The sequence below is a fragment of the Peromyscus californicus genome, unplaced genomic scaffold (assembly GCF_007827085.1).
Source record: "Peromyscus californicus insignis strain IS unplaced genomic scaffold, ASM782708v3 Scaffold_13__1_contigs__length_99412109, whole genome shotgun sequence".
NCBI classification, from domain to species: Eukaryota; Metazoa; Chordata; class Mammalia; order Rodentia; family Cricetidae; genus Peromyscus; species Peromyscus californicus.
In genome coordinates, this window is record NW_026294424.1 from 10,495,008 (window position 1) to 10,514,754 (window position 19,747).

Genomic DNA, 19,747 nt, shown 5'->3' on the forward strand with positions numbered 1-19,747 from the left:
GTTAGCTCCTGGAAAGTCCCCACGTTTGCTTCAGGCTGGGGACCTGGTTATGTCAGAAAGTCTAACAAAGCGGATGAGGAGTTAGGGCTTTAGGCTGTGTGACATCATTTCAACCTCTGGCGAGGGAAGGGGAGTCAAGGTCAAGCTCATCTCCACTGACACAGTCAGTCATGATGGGAAGTGAGACTGGAATAAAACGTCTACCTACAGCCCAGCTGATCATCCCCGGGGATGATACTTGTCGGTGATACATGTTAAGGTGTCTGGAGAGTTACATGTCTTGGGGATAGGGAAACTTTGCATTCAGGACCCTCCCAGAGTCTATCTTTTGACTGGTCCTCATTTATATCCATATATATATATATAATTATAAGAACACTTTTTAGACCATGAATTATTATAATAAATTTTAAATATCAGAGGACTGTGAGAACTCTGATATTGTAGTCAGTCAGAAGTGAAGACTTTGGGGAATTTGAACTCGTGGCTGGCATCTGAACTGAGGGCAGTCTTATGAAGTCTGACTGAATTCCAGCTCCTCAGGGTCAGTACTGCATTGTCGACTGTCACTCCTCAGTCGCCCTGCCCCCTTTGAGATATTTCTTCTAGTCCTTATGGATTTTTCCTCTTTATATTTGAGATCATCCCACCTATAGAATTTTGCTGCCATTGTTTTTGGTCACTTGAAACTTCTCATGTGATGGAAGTGCATGCATATTGCATTCCATTGTTTCATTTTAATGTGTGATTTCTGTAGAGTAGAGGTTTATTAAACCATGCCTGGAGCAAGTCCGTCACCATTTCCAACTTTATGTGCTCATTTCCTGTCTGTTACATTTTGGTGATTTTTCACAATACTTACAATTTATTACTATTATTGTATTTGTGATAGTGGTCTTTAATGTGGCTATTGTAGTTGTCCTGGAGTTCAATACTCTACTGTTTAAGATGATGAACTTGACCAGTGCTGTGTATGTTCTCACACACCTCTGGCCAGCTGTTCCCCCTCTTCCCTAATGTACAAAAATATTGGAAATAGTTCTGGTGAGAACTTTCTAATGCTTTCTAAGCATTCAACTGAAAGAAGAATGTCCCATTTTGAACACTAGAAATGACCAAGCTTAGTCAGGAAGACACGTCTGGTCTGGTGCTAAACAGTCATGCCATGAGAGCAAAGGCAAAGTTGTTTTTTTTAAAAAATGTATTTCTTTATTGATTCTTTGGAAATTTCACATCATGTACCCCAATCCTGCTCACCTCCCAGTCTTCCCATATCTGCTCCTCACCCCTGCAGTATGCCCCCCCCCCGAGAAAAAAATAAGTAAAACCAAACCAAGCAAGCAAGCAAACAAATAAACAAAAAAAACAATCTCTCTCCTCCATCTTTCCAACACCTCTTCATTCATCTGGTGGCATCAGGAGCTGCAGTGTGTCACACAGTATGTATACCCTTTTGTCCAATCAGTCCCACCCACAAAATGTTCATTGCCACGAGTCATTGGTCTGGTTGAAGTTCTCTGGCACACCATCATCAATGGACCCTCATGAAACTCCTCTTGGATATCCTGTTGCTGTCCCGAGTCATGGAGCAGCATGCGGCTACCATTCCAAATGACCATAGATGGGGGAGATGTTAGGGCAGGCCAACTCAAAGTCCAGGATGTGGGTCTGGGTGGTAGCTGAGTTGTTTGGTTCGGGCCACTGGTACCACCCCCTCAGGTGAGGGGCAGAGCCAGCTCTCCTGGGTCCATGCCATCGGAGCCAGCTCTCCCACACCTATGGTGAGGAATGGGGTCATATCTCCTGAGTGCTGGGAGTCAGTTCTCTCATGGGTGGTATTACCCCCTCTTCTGCTGCAGTGTCCAGTGGGGGGGAGCAGGGCCAGCTATCCTGAGGCCAGTGAGGGACAGGCTGGTTCAGCACGGCCCTTGGATTTCAACATACTTGGTTTCTGTGAACCCCCTGTGGTAACATGAGCCATGGACATCAGCTCAGAATCTGGTTACTGCTGGGCTATGAACCCAGACATGGCCCAAGGCAGCAGCCAGACTCCAGCCCTGTGTGGCTACACAGGCCACTTGGATTGGCATGACCCCTGTGGCATGGAGGCTCTTGGACACGAACATAGCCCTAGGTGGTAGCCCAGACTCCACGCATTGGCATTGCCTTTGATGGTATCAGGAGACAGGGATATCAACATAGCCCTTAGTTGTGGTAGGGCCCAGACATGGCCCTCAGCAGCAGCCCTGGCCCAAATGACACCATGGCTTCAGTGGCAGCACAGCCTTCAGACACTAACATGGCCACAGGGTGGCCTAGACCCTGGGCATCTGTGTGGCCTTTGGTGCCACCATGGACCACAGATCATAGACCCTGACTGTGATAGGACCACAGACCCAGTCATGGTCCCTGGCAGCAGCCTAGCTCAGATGTCACCATAGCCCAAGGTGGCAGCACAGGACACTCAGATTGGTATGGAAAGGCAAAGTCCTTATAGGAAGCAGAGAGTTCTACTACTCCTATGAATATGTAAATGAAATGACAAGAACTGATCTCATTGGAGAGTTTCAGTGATAGAGACAGAAGATCAAACCGGCCATAATATTTCCTTAGGCAAAGTTTAACCCGAGCAGGACCCCAACTCTCTTTACTTACAAAGGTGGAGAGAGGTAAAGACTCTGCAGATGGGGAGCTTGTAGATAAAAGTCTGGTCCATGAGGATTAATGAAAACCACCATTTCTATAGCATCCAAGTGCAAGGTGAAGCGCTGGAGGTGAGGAGCTGGGTGGAATTTTATTATTGGATAAAACTCTATTTCCTAGAGAAGCAAAGAGAAAGAATTCTGATATGAGATTTTATTCCTATGACATTTAAACAACCTCTTCCAAGGGACACAGACAGAAAGACAGAGAGACAGACAGATACACACACACACAAACACACACACACACAGAGCAAGAGAGAGAGAGAGAGAGAGAGAGAGAGAGAGAGAGAGAGAGAGAGAGAGAGAGAGAGCATCTGTACACCTCAAGCACACAGTAGGATCATGAGTTTGTCTGTTACTCCAGTGTGAGTTTATGTGAATGGGTTTGAAGGAGATGGAAACCTACATTTTATCATTTTATCTTTTTTTTTAATTTAAGTGAAGTATTAGCTGAAGTGTAATTGTCAATAATTAAGGAAGGGAAAACTGTCAAGACTGGCATAGATGCATCAATTCAATTAGAAAACAATTTCAATGGCCAAAGATAGACTGTATTTTGTTGAAATACAGAAAAAAGTTTTAGCAAAGACCTCTGATTATTTCTCCTTTAGGAAAGGCACTAGATTAATAAAATAATAAAAAAAGAACTGTTTATAATGTGGTCATTTTTTTTCATATTTTATAGGAGTTCCCTGTATTAATATATTAAAAAGAAAAACATGGTATATTAGAAGACATGTTATTAACATACACAGGAAGATTTTTGTCATCAATATACAAAGATATAGTAGCCAAACTTATTAAATTTCCCAGGTAAGGTAGGCAAAGCATGTCACGGCACAGACTGCCAGCTGGGAAAACATTCCATCATTTTCTTCAAAAGCAACACAATTGTTCTCTGGAACATGGCTGAGTTTGTTCCAAGGCCCATTCTTTTTTTTTTTTTTTAATTTGTATTTTTATTTTGCAATACAATTCAGTTCTACATATCAGCCATGGATTCCCTTGTTCTCCCCCCTATGGCCCCCCTCACCTTCCCCCCAGCCCACCCCCCATTCCCACCTCCTCCAGGGCAAAGCCTCCCCTGCGGACTGAGATCACCTTGGTAGACTCAGTCCAGATAGGTCCAGTCCCCTCCTCCTAGGCCGAGCCAAGCGATCCTGCATAGGCCCCAGGTTTCAAACAGTCAACTCATGCAATGAGCACAGGACCTGGTCCCACTGCCTGGATGCCTCCCAAACAGATCAAGCCAATCAACTGTCTCACCCCGGGTGGATCTCTGGGAGTCCAATTAGCGAGAATGAGGAGGGTTTATATGAGCGAGAATTGTTGAGACCAAGGTTGGATAAAGCACAGGGACAAATAGCCAAATGAATGGAAACATATGAACTATGAACCTATGGCTGAGGGGTCACCAACTGGATCAGGCCCTCCATGGCCCATTCTTGACTACCACTCTAGCACCTTTCTAGGGTAAGAGAGACAGAAATGAGCTGTCACTCCAAGCTCCCCCTACCCTTCCAGCTTTTCATGGAACCAGTGTGCTGCTCCATCCTCCATTCCTACCCGCCGAGGAACCTCTGGCATGGCTCAGCCTCATCACCCACACTCAGGGCAGTAGAGCCACCAAGATCAGGAGCCCGGTTCTTTCCGTGAGCCTGCATCACCAGTCAGCTTTGCACTGGATAGCCTGGTGACAATTCATTTCAGCCTTTGCTCGGCAACCACTTGTTCTAACAGTTCAGCTCAACCTAGTACACAACCCACATGCTTAAAAAGAGGAATACAAATGCATAGCAACCACACAAAGAGTATTATTTTCAGGAATAATCAAGAAAGTCTAAAATAATGAAATATACTGATTTGACCTATCAAATATTGTTCATCTACCCTCCAGTACAAAATTCAACAAAAGAAAAAAAGCTAACTGGGGCAAGGATTCAGGGAAATTACCTTTATTACAGAAGGATGTGGTCATTGTTAACTGCATCTCTCCAGAGGCTTCTGGAGAGGCAAAGAAACACACTAGAATATGTAAAATTATTTAATAGTAAGAACAAGTAATGTTTCTAACAGGCTGCAAACAAACAGTGAGATTCCCAGTCTTACTGGGGCAGACCACAGTAAATGTATTGATCTGCCAGAAGAAAGTCACAGGGTTGAAAACCCTCCCAGTCTTGCCTAATTTGGTGATATCTTCAGACTCTAGTTAGTTTGATGAGGTAGGAAAATATATCAGGCAGATCCCAAAACCTATCCACGCAACACACACTGGGCTCTGGCAGGAGTAGGGAAAATGCAGTGTGGATCCCACCTGTTCTCAGAGCTCAGCTCCTGGCTCTGCCTCATTGCTAACTGTTGGGCGGATGCTATTATCCAGCTCAGAATGAGTTAACAAGGTATAGTTTTGGGACCTAACCAGGAAGCACAGTGTGTACACCCCTTCCAGTGGAGACTTGCCATGGAAATCAACAATCCTGAGACAAAGAGAGTACGGAAAAGATGGGTTGCCTTCATAAATGGCCAATCTCTTGCCAAGAGACCTCAGCAGGTGTATTGGTGGATGTTGGTGGGCCTCAGTTACAGCAAAGGCTAACAGCGGGGTGAGCTTCAACAGGTGTCTATCCTGGCTGATGTCTGGTTAGAGCCGGGATGTCTAGCAGATGATAGCTCTCAGCTTACAGGAGATGCAGTGTCTATATGTAAAGCAGCCACACCTATGGGCCCCCTTTTAGCCTTCTGCTGATATCTAGTGGAAACCAAAACCCAAACCACAAACTAGCTGGCCTAGAGCTTTTTATCGTATGACACCCCATTAAGCTTATGTTGAGAGAAAGGGTTTGCCCAGTGCCTCAGTCTCTGCTTACGGAAGTGTTTGCACCCATCGCTTCGAATTCGCTTCGAATTCTGAGGCACTGCCCAGGCCTGCATTGCAGCAGCGTTCGGGCTTTCCCCACTCCGTTTTCAAAAAGTATGTGGCATGGGATAGGGCATCTATTCCTGACCCGTGACAGTTAGTCACTAGAGAACATGCTTCAGGCTGTGTGGTCAGTGCATGGTGACAGATCTCCTGTCACAGCACAGGACCAGTGCTGTGGCTTTCGTTCTCCAACCATTGGTGGAAGTATGTTAAAATCCTTTTGCTATCAGAAGTGTATGCAACGCTACCACCCAAACATTGTTGTGCTCCAGACTTGCTGAGCTCAGACTGCAAAGCCCAAATTGTAGAGTATGAGAAAACACGGAGTCATGCCTGGTGATGCAGGCCTGTGATCCTAGATTCTCCAGACCCCCAGGAAGAAGGACTGGAAGCCTCAGGCTAGCTTAGGAAACTTAGAATAAACAGCAATAAGTGAGGGTTGAGGGTGACTCCAGGGCAGAGTGCTTACCTAGCATGGGTGAAGCCCATGGCTTAGTTCCCACTACTACAAAAACTAAACAAGAAAATAGACCGAGTACACTTGCCGCCCTCAACAGAGCTCAGCCTGGAGGTGCTGTGGGGGAGAACCAGCCTGTCCTCCACCTCATGCCTGTGCTGCTCTCTGAGTTCCATGACTTCACATGCACTCTTTAAACACATTAGCTGATCAGTCACACTTGCCAAGCCGACATTGTGCTAAAGGACTTCATTTGGTGAGGAGACAGGAAGGCCTCGCATGTAGAGACAGAGGCTGCAGTGTGTGTCCAGGGAAGGCTGGTTGTCCGGGATGAAATGGGTTCAGATGGCAGCGGGGGGGGGGGACCCTAAACTTGGGGCCTTAGGAGAGAAGAACCTCCTGGGTGAGCCCCAGGCACTCAGTTGAGTCAGGTACCTCCTTCAGAGTGTGGTGGAACCCTTCATGCAGTGGGCAGGAAATCATCCCTTTGTCTGTGCACACCTTGGGTTATTCTCTAACTGGTTTTACTTCACCTTTCTCTAAAGCAGCCTCCCAGTGGCTGCCTTCCCCAAGGGATCGGCTTCCTCTTGTGGATAGGTGACCCTGGACTTTTCCATCAGGGAAGTGAAAATTAGAACTACTTTGAGATACCACCCTCCCTCAGTCAGAGTGGCTGTCAATCAGGAAACGTGACAGCAAATGTTGCAGAGGATGTGGAGAGAAAGGTGGGGTTTATCTACTGTATGTGGGGTACAAATTACCATGGCCATTATGGAAATCATTTTGGAGATTACTCAAAAAGTTAAAAGTGGAGCTACCATATCTCACCTAACTATTTCACACCTGGGAATACGCCCAGAGAACTCCAAACCCTGCCACAGAGATATTTGTACTCCTGTGTTTATTGCGGATATGTTCACTACATCAGGAAATAGAACCAACTGATGAATAGACAATGAAAATCTGGTACATATATAAAATGGAATGCTATTCTGCTCTAACAAATAAAAATCACAAAACTTGCAAGAAAAATGGATGGACTTAGTATGTATAATCTTACGTGAAGCCACATAACTTCTGAAAAAAAAAGCATGCTCTCCCTTGTATGCAAATCCTGGCCTATAATGTGTATATGTATGTAGACAAATGTGCATGTGGGCACAGCATAACATGTAGGAAGGAGAACAAGAAAGGGCAAATGTTAGGGAATGAGGAAGGCTTGAGTGCAGGTGATGGACACATGAGTCCCGAAAGAGGATATAAAGCTACTTGTTTTTCTAGTTTCAACTCTATCACAGGTTTTTCATATTTTTTTTAGTGGTGGATAAGTGCATAAAAATATATTTGGTATTGAAAGTGTGAAATCCACTGTGAAGCTACACAGCTCCAGAATGGCTGTTCTCACTGTCTAGATGTTCATTGAGATGCATAGACTTTGGGTCTGGTTAATTTTGCTCCATGGTATTTTTTTTATTTTTCAAATTATTTATAATAAAGTTTAATAAATTAAAAACAACCCCAAATTTAAGAAAAGCAAAGAGGTTTAATACTAGGTCTCAGATGGGTTAACCAGGGAGGGGCTAGCTCTCATGTGCTGGAAAGTGTCGTGTAGGCTGCTTGGGGAGAAAAGACATCAGTGGTCTTCCCAGCTGTGAGCCCTACATGCCACATACTGAACTTCTGGGGGTTCACTGCTGCCATAGTGGCATAGATGTCATGGGCTAACCAACTACCTTCTGATGGGACTTGAGCCCTGCTCCACAAGAGGGAATTTATTGTAAACCTGGTCAAAATCTGTGGCTGGTGAAGTCATAGTCCCCGAGGTGAAACCTACTATTATTATTTTGCTAAATAGCCATGTTGTCAAGCTACCTTCTAAATATTTGTGTTTATGCTGATAGACCTGGGCTGTTTTCAACCTTGGTCAGAAGCTTCTTTTTTTGCAGTGGGCAGCAGTTAAAACTACAGAGACTCGTAACTGGTCAAAGTGCTGAGAATAAGTGACTTCAAGTGAGGGCTCAGTTCTAAATGCTACATCTTTATTGACCTCTCTGCCAAAGCCCAGGGGCCATTGTGGAAGAGAAGGCAGAAAGAACGGAAGTGCTGCAGGACACAGAGGAGTGCTGTGAAATACTGTCTTTTGGACATACCATGGATATTATTATGCACATACATCTCAACAGCTAAGGTTACCTGTACAAGACTTCCACTGGATAAGCCAGCAAAAATTATAGCACAGATTGGGGTGGAGTTTGAGAGGCCCCACTCCTAACTAAGGAGCTCTTAGGAGCTACAGCTGCTGGGGGAGGGAGAATCATTTTTTGGGTATGTGGATAGCCCTACATTCATGCAATTATGGTCAATACTTAGTGGATTTTGTGGGTTATGAGAGAGAGAGAGAGAGAGAGGGAGAGAGAGAGAGAGAGAGAGAGAGGGAGAGGGAGAGGGAGAGGGAGAGAGAGAGAGAGAGAGAGAGAGAGAGAGAGAGAGAGAGAGAGAGAGAGAGAGAGAGAGAGAGAGAGAACAACATAAAGTTGAGAGTTTGACATGCCAAGGGATATCTGGGAAGAGTTGGGGGTGGGTGGGAGTAGATATAATCATGTTTTATTGTATACAAATATGAAATTATCAAAGGATTAAGAGCTTAGGGGGCACTTTAGTACCATGCCCATTTAACAGGATAATAGTATTAGATTCTATCCTGGGGAATATGGCTTAGTCACCCAGTATAATTTTGCCCAGTTAATAGAACCAGGTTTGAGTTCTGTCTTGTGGAGTGGATTTATATGCAAAGATAAAGTGGTTCGTTATTTCCATAATATTCATGCTTCTAGCCACATGCCACTACTGGACTAGTGGGGCATATCTTGCCAGGCCAGTTGTTACTGTAGCTAACAGGGTTCACAACTTGGTGAGATTGGTGATTGGTTTTCTCCCCCAGTGGCATGCATGGAAACTTCCAGCACTAGGAATGCTAGCCAGTAAGGACAAAGCTTCCAAGGCAACACCAGATTGATTTCTCCATGTCCTGTGAGACATTCAAGAACATGGTATCTTCATCAATAGGGTCTCACCATGAAACTATGGAGGATGACCAAGAGCAATGACAATAGCCTATAGTATTGGTGGGGTGTGGGACCTCATGGACTAACAACTTAAAAGGAAGTAATCTGTACTCAGCACAGGGTTTTTATTTGATAGCCTGTGATGGCTGGGAGAGGCATCCTTCCATTCTTTATAGGGTAACTCAATTAAAACTCATTTTAAATATGCATATCAATGTATCTTAGGAAGCTTCTATAGTAGAAGGTTTTCATATAGCTTTTTAAAGGCATTTAGTGGTAATTGCCCCTCCCTATATTCTCTCTACCCTGTGCTCCTCTCCCCACCTTAACCCTTCACATTCCATTATTCTTTCCGCCTTCATAATATTGGCATTTGATTAGTTTATTTTTCCCCATCACAGACAGTTCTTTTTTGCAGTAAATGGAAGTTAATACAGAAATCCACAACTGGTCAATATGCAGAGAATAAGAGACTATGCACTTCTCAGTTCTTAAAAGGACATCTATATTATACCCCTCCACCCAAAGCCCAAGGAACGTTTTGGAAGAGATGGTATTGGTGAAATTATTAAGGCCACTCCACGTAGTTAAAAGGAGATTTATTTAATGGCGTAACTTACAAATTAAGGAATAGGTAGGTCGCGGAGTCTGGGGAAGGTGTATCACAGTCCAGCAGTGTTCTCTGGAGCTCTGCTCGGTCCACCTCTCCAGTCCAGGGTCCCGCAACAGAGTGCGCCCGCTGATCCAGATCTAGGGTCCCCCGGCGCCTCTCCTGGCCCCGCCTTGTAGGCGTGACAGTTGCCGAAGTCTCAATGGGGGTTGGAACTTCCAGATCAAAGCTGGAATGGCTACCCACTACAAGATGGCAGAAAGATTCTAAGAGCAGAGGAGGTATATGACTGTTGTGAAGTAGTATTTGTTGGGGATGACGGGGCCATGGCACACTTGAACTCACAGCAGCTGTGACTGGATGTACAAGACCTGCGCCAGATCAAGCCAGCCAAAATTCCAGCATAGATGGTGAAACACTCATGAAGTTCCATCCCTAGCTGAGGGGCAATCGATGACTGCTCTGGGAAGGAGCAATTGATGACTGCTTGGGGAAGGAAAGTCAGTTTAGGAATGTGACTTCTCAGCACTCTTTTGAAAGTGTTGGTCCTCTGCCATGTTCTCTTTGGTGGGTGTCATAGTTAGCTTCAACTGTCAACCTGACACTAACCTGGAGTCACCAGGGAAGAGGGGCCCTCACCTGGAGAATTTTCTAGATCAGATTGGCTTGTGACCATGTTTGCAGCATTTTCTTAGTTGCCAATTGATGTAGAAGGGCCCCTCCCAAGGCAGGCAGTGCCATTCCTAGGGTTTGGCCTGGGCTGTATGATAAAGGTAGCTGAGCAAGCCAGCAAGCAGCATTCCTCCAGGATCTCTGCTTTGGTTTCTGTCTTAAGCTCCTGCCCTGAGTTCCTTCCCTCAGTGACTGTAACCTGTAAGATGAATTAAACCCCTTTTTCTCTAAGTTGCTTTTGGTCATGATGTTTATCACAGTAACAGAAAGCTTGTCTGCCCTGCAAGGAGGCCATTATGCTAAGGACCTGTTACATGACTTCTGGGGGAGATAGAAATAATGTCTATTTACTTCAGATAAGGCCTTGATGACAGACCAAAGAATGACCCCATCTGACTTTAGCCTGGAGGATGAGTGAGTTACCACCAGGAGCAGAGGTGACTCAAGGGCAGCTGCATTATTGGGGAGCCCACTCTAGCATGAGTGACACTTAGCAAAGCTGTGTCTCTAGCGCTCTCTGCAGGCTGCTTGGCAGATTCTTAATACTTATGACTATTTAGTTTTCTGACTTTTCTGAGCCTTGTAAGTTGTGTATCTGCTCACCCCAGGATAGGAGCTTTTAAGTTGGAGGAAATGCTACCCACTTAACAGCTCATGCTTGGAGGACACTGGATTTCTAGAAGCTTCTAGTTGAGAGCAGAGTGATTGATACTTCTGGCAGGATATCAGCCTCAGGCTTTCACCAACTCATGCAGTATTGCCTTGGGTATTCCAATGGCACCTGGTCACTTTTCTGTTGCTCCTCCTCCATCGATTTCACCGCTGCCATGGGTGAGAACAGTGATAATAATGAGGTCTTGGGGTAGACTCTGGAGGGCAAAACGAACCTGCATGCAGATGGTCAGGACTGCGTGGGTTCTGTGACCTAATAGCTATGTTTTTATCCACTGCAGGTATAAGAAGAGGCCCTTCTGGACCCCCCATTCATGTAATTCCTGATGCCCCTCCAATTCATGGCCTGTTTGTTACTTCTGTAATTATTGTCTGTCTCTCCATGAGACCGGGCACGGGCTTATCTCCTTTGGCCAGTCAGAGATGCAGGAGTGCAGCCAGAGATGGCAGTGACAGCTCAGATATGGGATGAAATGGAGTGACCTGCATACTGAGCAGGTCCCCTGGATGGACCGTGTGGCTGGGTATGGTGGTGTCAAGAATGCCAACTGCTGAGCTGGTTTGTGACTGGCTTGTGTGGCAGAGGAACACAGGAGTAGGTAAGGGATAATCTTATTGTAATTGAAGCCATCACATGAAAGTGGGGGCCTTGAGAGGGGCTGGGCAGGGCAAGCCATCACTAGTTTCCACAGTCCACATGAGCCTGCGTTCACAGAGAGCCACTTCCCATGCGAGAAGAGCAGCGTGAATGGAAAGGCCTGAGCTGAGGAAGCAGTGTGGCTCATTCTCTAAAATGACTGCCTGGTTTCTTGTTCCTTCATGCCACCTGACCTGTTTTTCCCCATCCAGGAAGGATTTGTGCAGAAAGTCCCTAGGGTCTTTAAGAAACACACAATATAACTTCTAGGACATTTTCACTCAGCAGCTCCCCAGCCATGCACAATCCTGAGCTGTGTCCAGAGTCTTCTGGAAAGCCCCTGCCCTCTGGGAGTTGGGGAGTAGAAACAGCCAGAGCTCTCAGGATTCCTATTAAAAATGAATGCATACCCTAATTTATATCCAGTCTGCTGTCTCTTCATACAACATGCATGCCAGTCTTAGATTAAATGCTGTTAATCAAATTTAATGCTCTGTTATGTCACTTAAGGCACACCACAGCACCTTAAAGTATCCTCTATCATTAGCACTACCATGAGATCTAGGTCTGACATTAAAATGGACCGAGAAACTCGAGACGATCAGGCTCAGGCCTCCTGTTCTCAAAGAAAATCCCAGGTGAGGATAACAGTGCCGTAGTAATGAGGGCTGAACCTTCTAGATGCTGAGCATGGATGTGGTCATGAGTTCTTTATAATGATGTCCAGCAGGATCCATGACTATCCTGAGTTCCACAGAGCAACTGGTGAGGACAGATGAAGGGATCCTTCTAGACACTTGCCTTGGAGACAGACACACTGGAGCTGCCTCTTCCTAGCTGGCTTTCCAAGGTTGGTCACTTTTTCCGTCAGTAGGCAGGGTCTTAGGGCACTGACTGTCTTGGTCCCCTTGTCCTTCATGTCACCTCTCTGGTCATTTTCTAATTACATTTTCCTTCCCCAACGTCAAGGAACAATGTATACGGCACCATTCCTTCTGAAGAATTGCTTATTTGTTTAGATAGTGTCTTAGAATTGCAGCATCAACAGGGCAGCCCTGACTTGCTCCCTTCCTGTTCCCAGCCTCCTGCCCCAACCAGAAATGGAAATGCACATACAACCATCCTGTTGTGTAAGCCTCGGAGATGACCACTGGAAGGTGGCTGTGCCTCTTGAGATAAGGGTATCAGCAGAACCTCCAGTTGCTCCAAACTCACTAGCTGCCCTGTTTCTGTCACAGATGATAGTGTAGCAAGGGCCATCTGCTTTCTCTGCCTTAGTGCCACCGCCAGCCTAAGCATGCTCTCCAGCATCCCTTTTGGTCCCTGGAAAGTGCACAGCTTCCCAAACAAATAGCTGGGAGCTGATATTCAGAACTCAGAGTCCATCCTGCCATCTGTCCTGAGCAGATCAGTGGATCTCCACTGGTGTTCGCCACCACTGTACCCATCGAGGTCTGGTCTTGGAAACAATGGGGGTAGGTGACAGAGTCCCAAAGCTGAGTCAGGTGACACTCAGCACATGTGCTGTGGATTTACAGAAGCCTGTGGTGCTGAAAGTAGGGGTTCAGGGACTCCTCAAGGAAGGGCAGTGGTGCTGTTTGCTGTGTTGTACCCAGAGTCCCTCAAAGACCACCAAGAGACTGAATCCGATTCAAAAGCAAAGAGTCTTTGTACTATTACTAGTTAACTCGGGACTCTCCGTCCATCCCCAAGTAGCAATGGGGCAGGGTTTTTAAAGCAAGGGGACTTGGGGTCTACAGACTGCATAGGAACAGATTCAGGATTGGTTTATGAGAGTGGCAATCATGTTAGTAACTTTTAATTGGCTAGGGTTAGTTAGTTATCAATTTTGGGCAGGCCTGGATAAGTCCCAGGCTTTGTCCTTGAGCTGCCATGGAGGCTGGCTGGCCTAACATGTAGTGACTGTGGGGGCTATCAGTGGCCCAGGCTTTCATACTGACTCATGCACAAAGCTCTAAGTTGATGAGGGGTCCCAGACAGTAAACAATTGGCTGAACCATGAGCGGTCAGAGTTCGTGCAGAAAGGGAGCTACTGCAAGGACTATGTCTTTTGTTCATGGCCCTCCCAGAAACTGCTTGCTTAAGTCTCAGGAAACTGAAATTGAGGCCTGATCTCTGAGAGAAGACTGACTGCCTGTTATGGTGTCTGCTTGGTCCTTTAAGCCAAACCCTCACCTGGCCGGGCATCATCATGTCAAGAACTTTCTATTTGTTGGATTTCAGAGCTGGTGGGGATTTATACATCTGGTTCACCTGTGCTTGAAGGTATTTCCTTTCTCAGTGACTTACTTTTACTAGGAGGCAGGGAGAGCCCACCTAGGCCCCAAAAAACAGCTGTGAAGTAAATGTAGAGAAGTAGCCTCCCTCCTCAGGGATGGAAGTCCTTGGTAGCTGGCTTCCTAGGACCAATTGGATGCATGAGCCCCATTCTTTGGCTTGTGGTGAGATTGGTGTCACTGACATTTCCGCTTCTTGTAAGGACCCTGAGACTCTGAGGGCAATTCAAAGCACAGCTCATTGAGGTCACGTGTGTGGTTGGGGAGCCTGTGGCTTGCAGCCCTCCCAGTCTCTGTGTGTCTGCAGTCCTCTCCCATACTCTCTTAGAGCTGGGGTTTGGGTAAAGAATAGGGAGAGGGGTCATGGTGGTCGTGGGAGCCACAGAAAGGGCCCCCAGAGATTTGTGGGTTTTTAGGAGGTGTGGAGTAAAATTAGACCGTGTGGCTAGGGACTGCCAGTATGGAAGAGAACATTTACTAGGGCCTGCAGAACTCAGCTTTGCGGCCCCAGGGGATGATTTGTGAGGAGACAACCATCCCCAAATGAAATCCTTGGTGCCCTTCCTTGCCTCCAGAAGGAACAGTCTCTTCAGTTTTTCCAGTTCCACAGATCACTTAACTGCCACCTCCAGCCATGGTGGCTCCTCCGAGCAGTGGGAGATGGGCACCAGGTAGCTGCACAGTAGTGTCTTGGCCTCCATGTCTGACTATTGCTTGGCAATGGAGAGTGACCTCAGCTCTTCTCTCTATGGTCGGATGCTGAGGGTTGGCATGCTTGATTGCCCTATGTAGTGCATGCAATAAGCACCTATGGCTGATCTGCCAAAGGCCAAAGTGAGCACTGCAGGTAAAGAATTCGTGAGACTCCATGGTGGGATGGTGAGAGGGGGTCTGGAACAACATCCCCCAAACAATCGAGTATAGGATATGTACACAGATGCACTTGTTCTTTTATTGGAGAGGCACCTTTTATTGGGTAAAGAATCCTGAGTTTTAATCCAATGTAGACAAATGTTCAGGACTTTTAGGTCTGTCACTGATCTTGGGAAAAGGTGCTTCTTTTTTTTTTTTTTCTCATGAAATGTGGTCTGTGGGGAATCCCTGTTTAAGAGCCATTGGAAAGAAATCTTCAAGATCTGCAGAGGTCGTCACAGTGCTGAAGGAAGATTTGTCTGCAAGAATGATTTCATTAGGCATTACAGAGACCCATCACAGTTGGGTCTGTCGGGATCACTGTAGACAAGAGATGGAGTGTCTGGGGAGTGGCTGCTGGTTTGTAACTCTCACTTCTTGGTGATGCTGTTTTCTGGCTCCCAAATCCCCGTCAGGACCTGCTGCCTGCTGCTGAAGCGGCTAGTTCTCGGTTGGCATCATAGGGTTAATGTAGGTCTGTGCCACAGTGAATGAAGGCCCCATGAGTCACCTCTCAGGCATTTCTCCTCAGTCCTCCCGCTCCTTAGCAGTTTCTGATATTCAATTTCCTCACTTTGTTTCAGAAACAGAGAATGTTGATTCACCACCATGCAGTAGAACACGTCTGCCGCGTCAATGTCTGAATGGCCTGTGACAGTGTGGTTGTCTTGGCAATAGCAGCGGCCACCCACGTAAACATCTGGAAGGCGAAGTGAGACTCACCCAAAGGAGGAGGTTTTGACTGGGATTGTGAGCAGGTCATCAGGAGTGCAGTAGAGGGAGCACACGTAGGCGTGGGTATGTGGTCAGACTCACGGAGCAACTTGATCGTGGGAAAGTTCAGAGCAACCTCAGGCTCAGTGGAATCAGAGACAGTAGTCTAGCCCATCCCCAACCTGACATTAATGTCCCTTAAGACACAAAGCATCCACATCCTTTTCCTGCAGTAGTCTAGAAGGTAGAAAGGAATCCCTTGGTGCCCCTGATTTGCCCTCAACACTCTTTCAACAGTTCAGGTGACAGCTTTTGTGACAATTTTAGTCTTGGCAACAGGACTGGGGCCCCAGAAAGGGTCAGTACTTCTGGGAAATTGCATTTCAGTGCAAGTGTCTGTGACTTGGATCCAGATGGTTGTCTGGTGTTAGGAGAGAGGGGGAAGCAGGACCCTGTCCCTGTGGAGGTCATCATCATTTGGGGAGGCTGTATCTGCCCTGGACGCCCCTCAAGGCCCTGGAAAAACTGCAGTGGTCATTGGTGTGAGGGGACTGGATGTGGCCACTTCACTCCAACTCTGTCTTCTGTGCTAGGCTTTCTTACCTGACTACACTTCTGGGAGTTCTGCAGGAGCATGCGCCTTGTTGGGTGGCTGTGGAAGTGTGTGAACTGCCATCTTCTTCTGGAGCTCTCTGCCAGCTGGAGGGCCTGGGCAGGTATCATTGAGTCTGGGTCTGGTGGGGCTGGCGGATTAAGGGGCTGTTACAGATGGACCAGGACCCAGCCCCAGGCTGACTGCTTTGACACCAGGGCCCATGGCGGTTCAAAGGATGCCGCGCCTGTGCGGCTGTGTATACACTCACAGCCTGGCAGCTCTTTCTTTCTCTCGTGCACCCTGATGAGGTTGTCCACGTTCTCCCTGCTGCCCCTGGCTGCTGTGGTCCTTCTTTTGCTAGTTCACTTTTGTGACTGCTGGGTTTCTCCATGCTGGTTACCAGGACGGAGCTGAAGTTGAGGGGTGTTGAACAGCTGAGGCGTTTGTCAGCACAAGTGGTATGAGAATCCATGACCTCAGTCTTGAGTCTTCCCATCTGTGGCCTGGGCAGGGTCGGGCTTCCAGGTATGTGGTGAAAGGCTGTGAGACAGTCCATGCTCCTGGGGTGGGGGGGTCATCTGACTGGTGATGGGTGTCACTGGCTTGTAATAGGGAAACTGAGGCTAAGTCTCTTAGAATTCTTGCAGCATTTCGATGGAGTGACTCATAACTGTTGAACCTATCAGGAGCTGGACTTTGCATTTTCCATGCTGTTTTCATTTGTCTTTTCTAGAAATAGATTATTTTATAGTACAAAACCAAAACCCAAACAGTTCCCAATGAATTGGAAATTAAAACGCACTTGGAAGTGTCTTCACTATGAGGGATTTGAGAGGCAGTGGGATAACCCAGAGAACATAACAAATGCAATCACACACAGCAATGATCCAGTGTAGATAAACAGCTGGCTGGGGACAGAGGGTGGGCACAGCAAGTTCAGGGAATGGAAGACAGTGAATAAACAGGAAACATAGATGTTCATATACCTGGGGGTTCCCTGGAGTGGACTGATGACTTTCGGGGGCTCCTGATGAAAGGGTGCCTGGGTTGGGGGCCCTTTGATCTGCATCAGCTGACGGGGCAGACATTCTCTGTGTGCTTCAACACAGTCCTCTGCTCCTCTGTGGCCTTTCGTGTGAGTTGGGAAGAGCCCACACAGGCCAGTGTGCCTGACCACATGGATACCATTGTCTGCTCAGCCTGTCTGCCTTTGTTCATCACATCCTGGTAGCTGAGAAGGACTCTGCATTTTCACACATAACCGTACAATGAAGGGACTGTGAGACTCGGAATGAACACTTCCTTTCCCTGAGTCTGTTCTGTCCATATGTGAGTCGGAAGCTGGTGACATGACCTCTAAAGTTCCTTTCTGGCTGGACACTGAGGAGGTCTGCAGGCAACCCTGGTGGTTGCTTTTTGTCCCCTTCATGGTTTTTTGTGCCTTTTCCTGGCTTTGGTTGCCTGGGTCTGTCCACTCTTCCTATTTACACCCATGTCTGAACACACCTACCCCTAATCTCCCCTGCCTCCGGCAAACATGCAAGGTCTCCAGCACGTCCCTTGGCCAGCCTGGCAGTGTCCTAGCATTTCTGTTGCATCTACTGCAGCTATATTGTAAACAAAGGGATCCCTGCCCATGCTGTCTCTCCCAGCTGAAGTTCTCAACTCTGACTCAGTGGTTGAATCAAGGCAAATCACTCCTCAGGTGTGAAGAAAACTAAGCATCCGATACCATGGTGGCCAACTCTGTGCTTCCTCCCAGAGTCCACAGGGGCTGCCAGGTGGGAGGATCATAGATTGGACAGGTGTGTGCCAGGTTTTCAGACGGGACAACTTTCGAAGGTATTCTCTCTGAAGATCTTTAAATGTTCTCAGTAGAGAAATACTCTTTTTCAAACAGAGCTTTATCTGCTAATCCAGTGCATAAAATTTTGTGCAAACAAGTATTTTATTAATGTCCCATCTTATTTTTAAACTGATGGTGTTTTTGTTTGTGATTAAGAAAACCAGGCAACAGAAGCTTCAGGAGAAGCTGGACAAGAGCTTTCCAATCTCTATTTTTTCTCTCAGGGAGTCTCCCAATCTAATTCATAAGGTAGCAATACAATAACATTAAAGGTTTTTTTTTTTTTGAGAAATAAATTCAGTATTGAATTTAAGGAAGACAAACAAAACAAAACAAAGTAACAACAACAACCAACTTTAAAAGGTTTATCCAAAAGAATTTGAAATGTACTTGGGTAGGGGAAATGGAAGAAGTATTTTGTAATTGACTTAAAATTCATACAAAATCAAAGCAACCATTTGGGCCACTGTGGGAAGTATAGTTGGGTGGATGTTAGGGAAAGCATTATTGGCTAATTGTGGAGCATTTTGCCATTCCAAAGGACCCTCCTCACTGTGCATTGTCTCTTGAAAATCTTGATGGAGTTCAAAAGGTATTTGAATGAAACGGAAACCAACTGGTATAACAGAGATAATTCTGGTCTTTGACCTCTGCTGTGAGGGGTAAAGGTAGACAGTGACAGGGAAACAGATGACTTAGGACTTGAATAATGTGGCATTGACCACAAAAAAGGCAAAGCGGGGCATGATAGTAGAAAAGGGGACAGATGCCAAGGCCCTGAGGCAGGTGGTGAACTTAGCTGATTCTACAGAAACAAGACATGTGCTTAAGCTTATCCAGGAAAGAGGGGAGGGCTGGGTGGGCTGCTGGAGCTGAGGTGCCATTTAGAATCAGCTGGTAAGCATCTTTAGACTCAGTTCCACTCATGGTCATGGTTGGGCTCTACAGATAATGCTGCAAGAAGCAAGGACACACATACCTAATAGAGGGGTGGAGCTTGCGAAGTCATGGCATGGATTTATGTGTAGTTGTACCCTTCTGCCATCTGGTCCACAGGAAGTATGTTTCAGAGTCTCAATGGATAACTAAAAATCAGGATGGCACCCCCTCCTGCATACCTACATAAAGTTTAACTCATAAATCAGATGCAGTAAAAATTCATAAAAATCAGTGACAACAAGCTATGATAGAAGTATGTGAACTTGGTCTCTTTCTGTCAAAATATGTAATGTGTGATGGCTATTCTTGGTTGTCAATTTGACTACATCTGGAATTAACTAAAACCCAAGTGGCTGTGTTCACCTGTGGGTTTTTTTCTTAATTAAATCATTTGAAGTGGGGACCCACTTTTAGTCCAGATCTTTTGAGGTGAGAAGATCCACCTTTAACTGGGCCACACCTTTGGCTGGAAGCCTATATAAAGGACATGGAAGAGGGAATGTTCCTCTTTGCCTGCTTGCTTTTGTCCTTGGTAGTAAGTCCATTCTTTCACTGGCATTAGAGCCTACTTCTTTGGAATTCCAGTGTAAACTGAGGACCAGCTAAGACGTCCAGCCTCGTGGACCAAACAACTACCAGGTCCTTGAAACTTCCATGGGTAGACAGCTATTGTTGGATTAGCTGGATCACAGCCTGAAAACCATTC

At 46.3% G+C, this 19,747-nt stretch overlaps 1 long non-coding RNA gene across 1 annotated transcript in view; it reads left to right on the top strand.

The window, feature by feature from the left end:
- Nucleotides 1-18,927, top strand: part of LOC128108215 (uncharacterized) — a 36,784-nt gene extending 17,857 nt beyond the window's left edge. Inside the window, exons 5-7 of the long non-coding RNA XR_008217364.1 lie at nucleotides 15,532-15,745; nucleotides 16,255-16,377; nucleotides 16,660-18,927. This is a non-coding gene — a long non-coding RNA (uncharacterized LOC128108215). The remainder of the gene's footprint in view (nucleotides 1-15,531; nucleotides 15,746-16,254; nucleotides 16,378-16,659) is intronic.
- The last annotated feature ends 820 nt before the right edge of the window (nucleotides 18,928-19,747 follow it).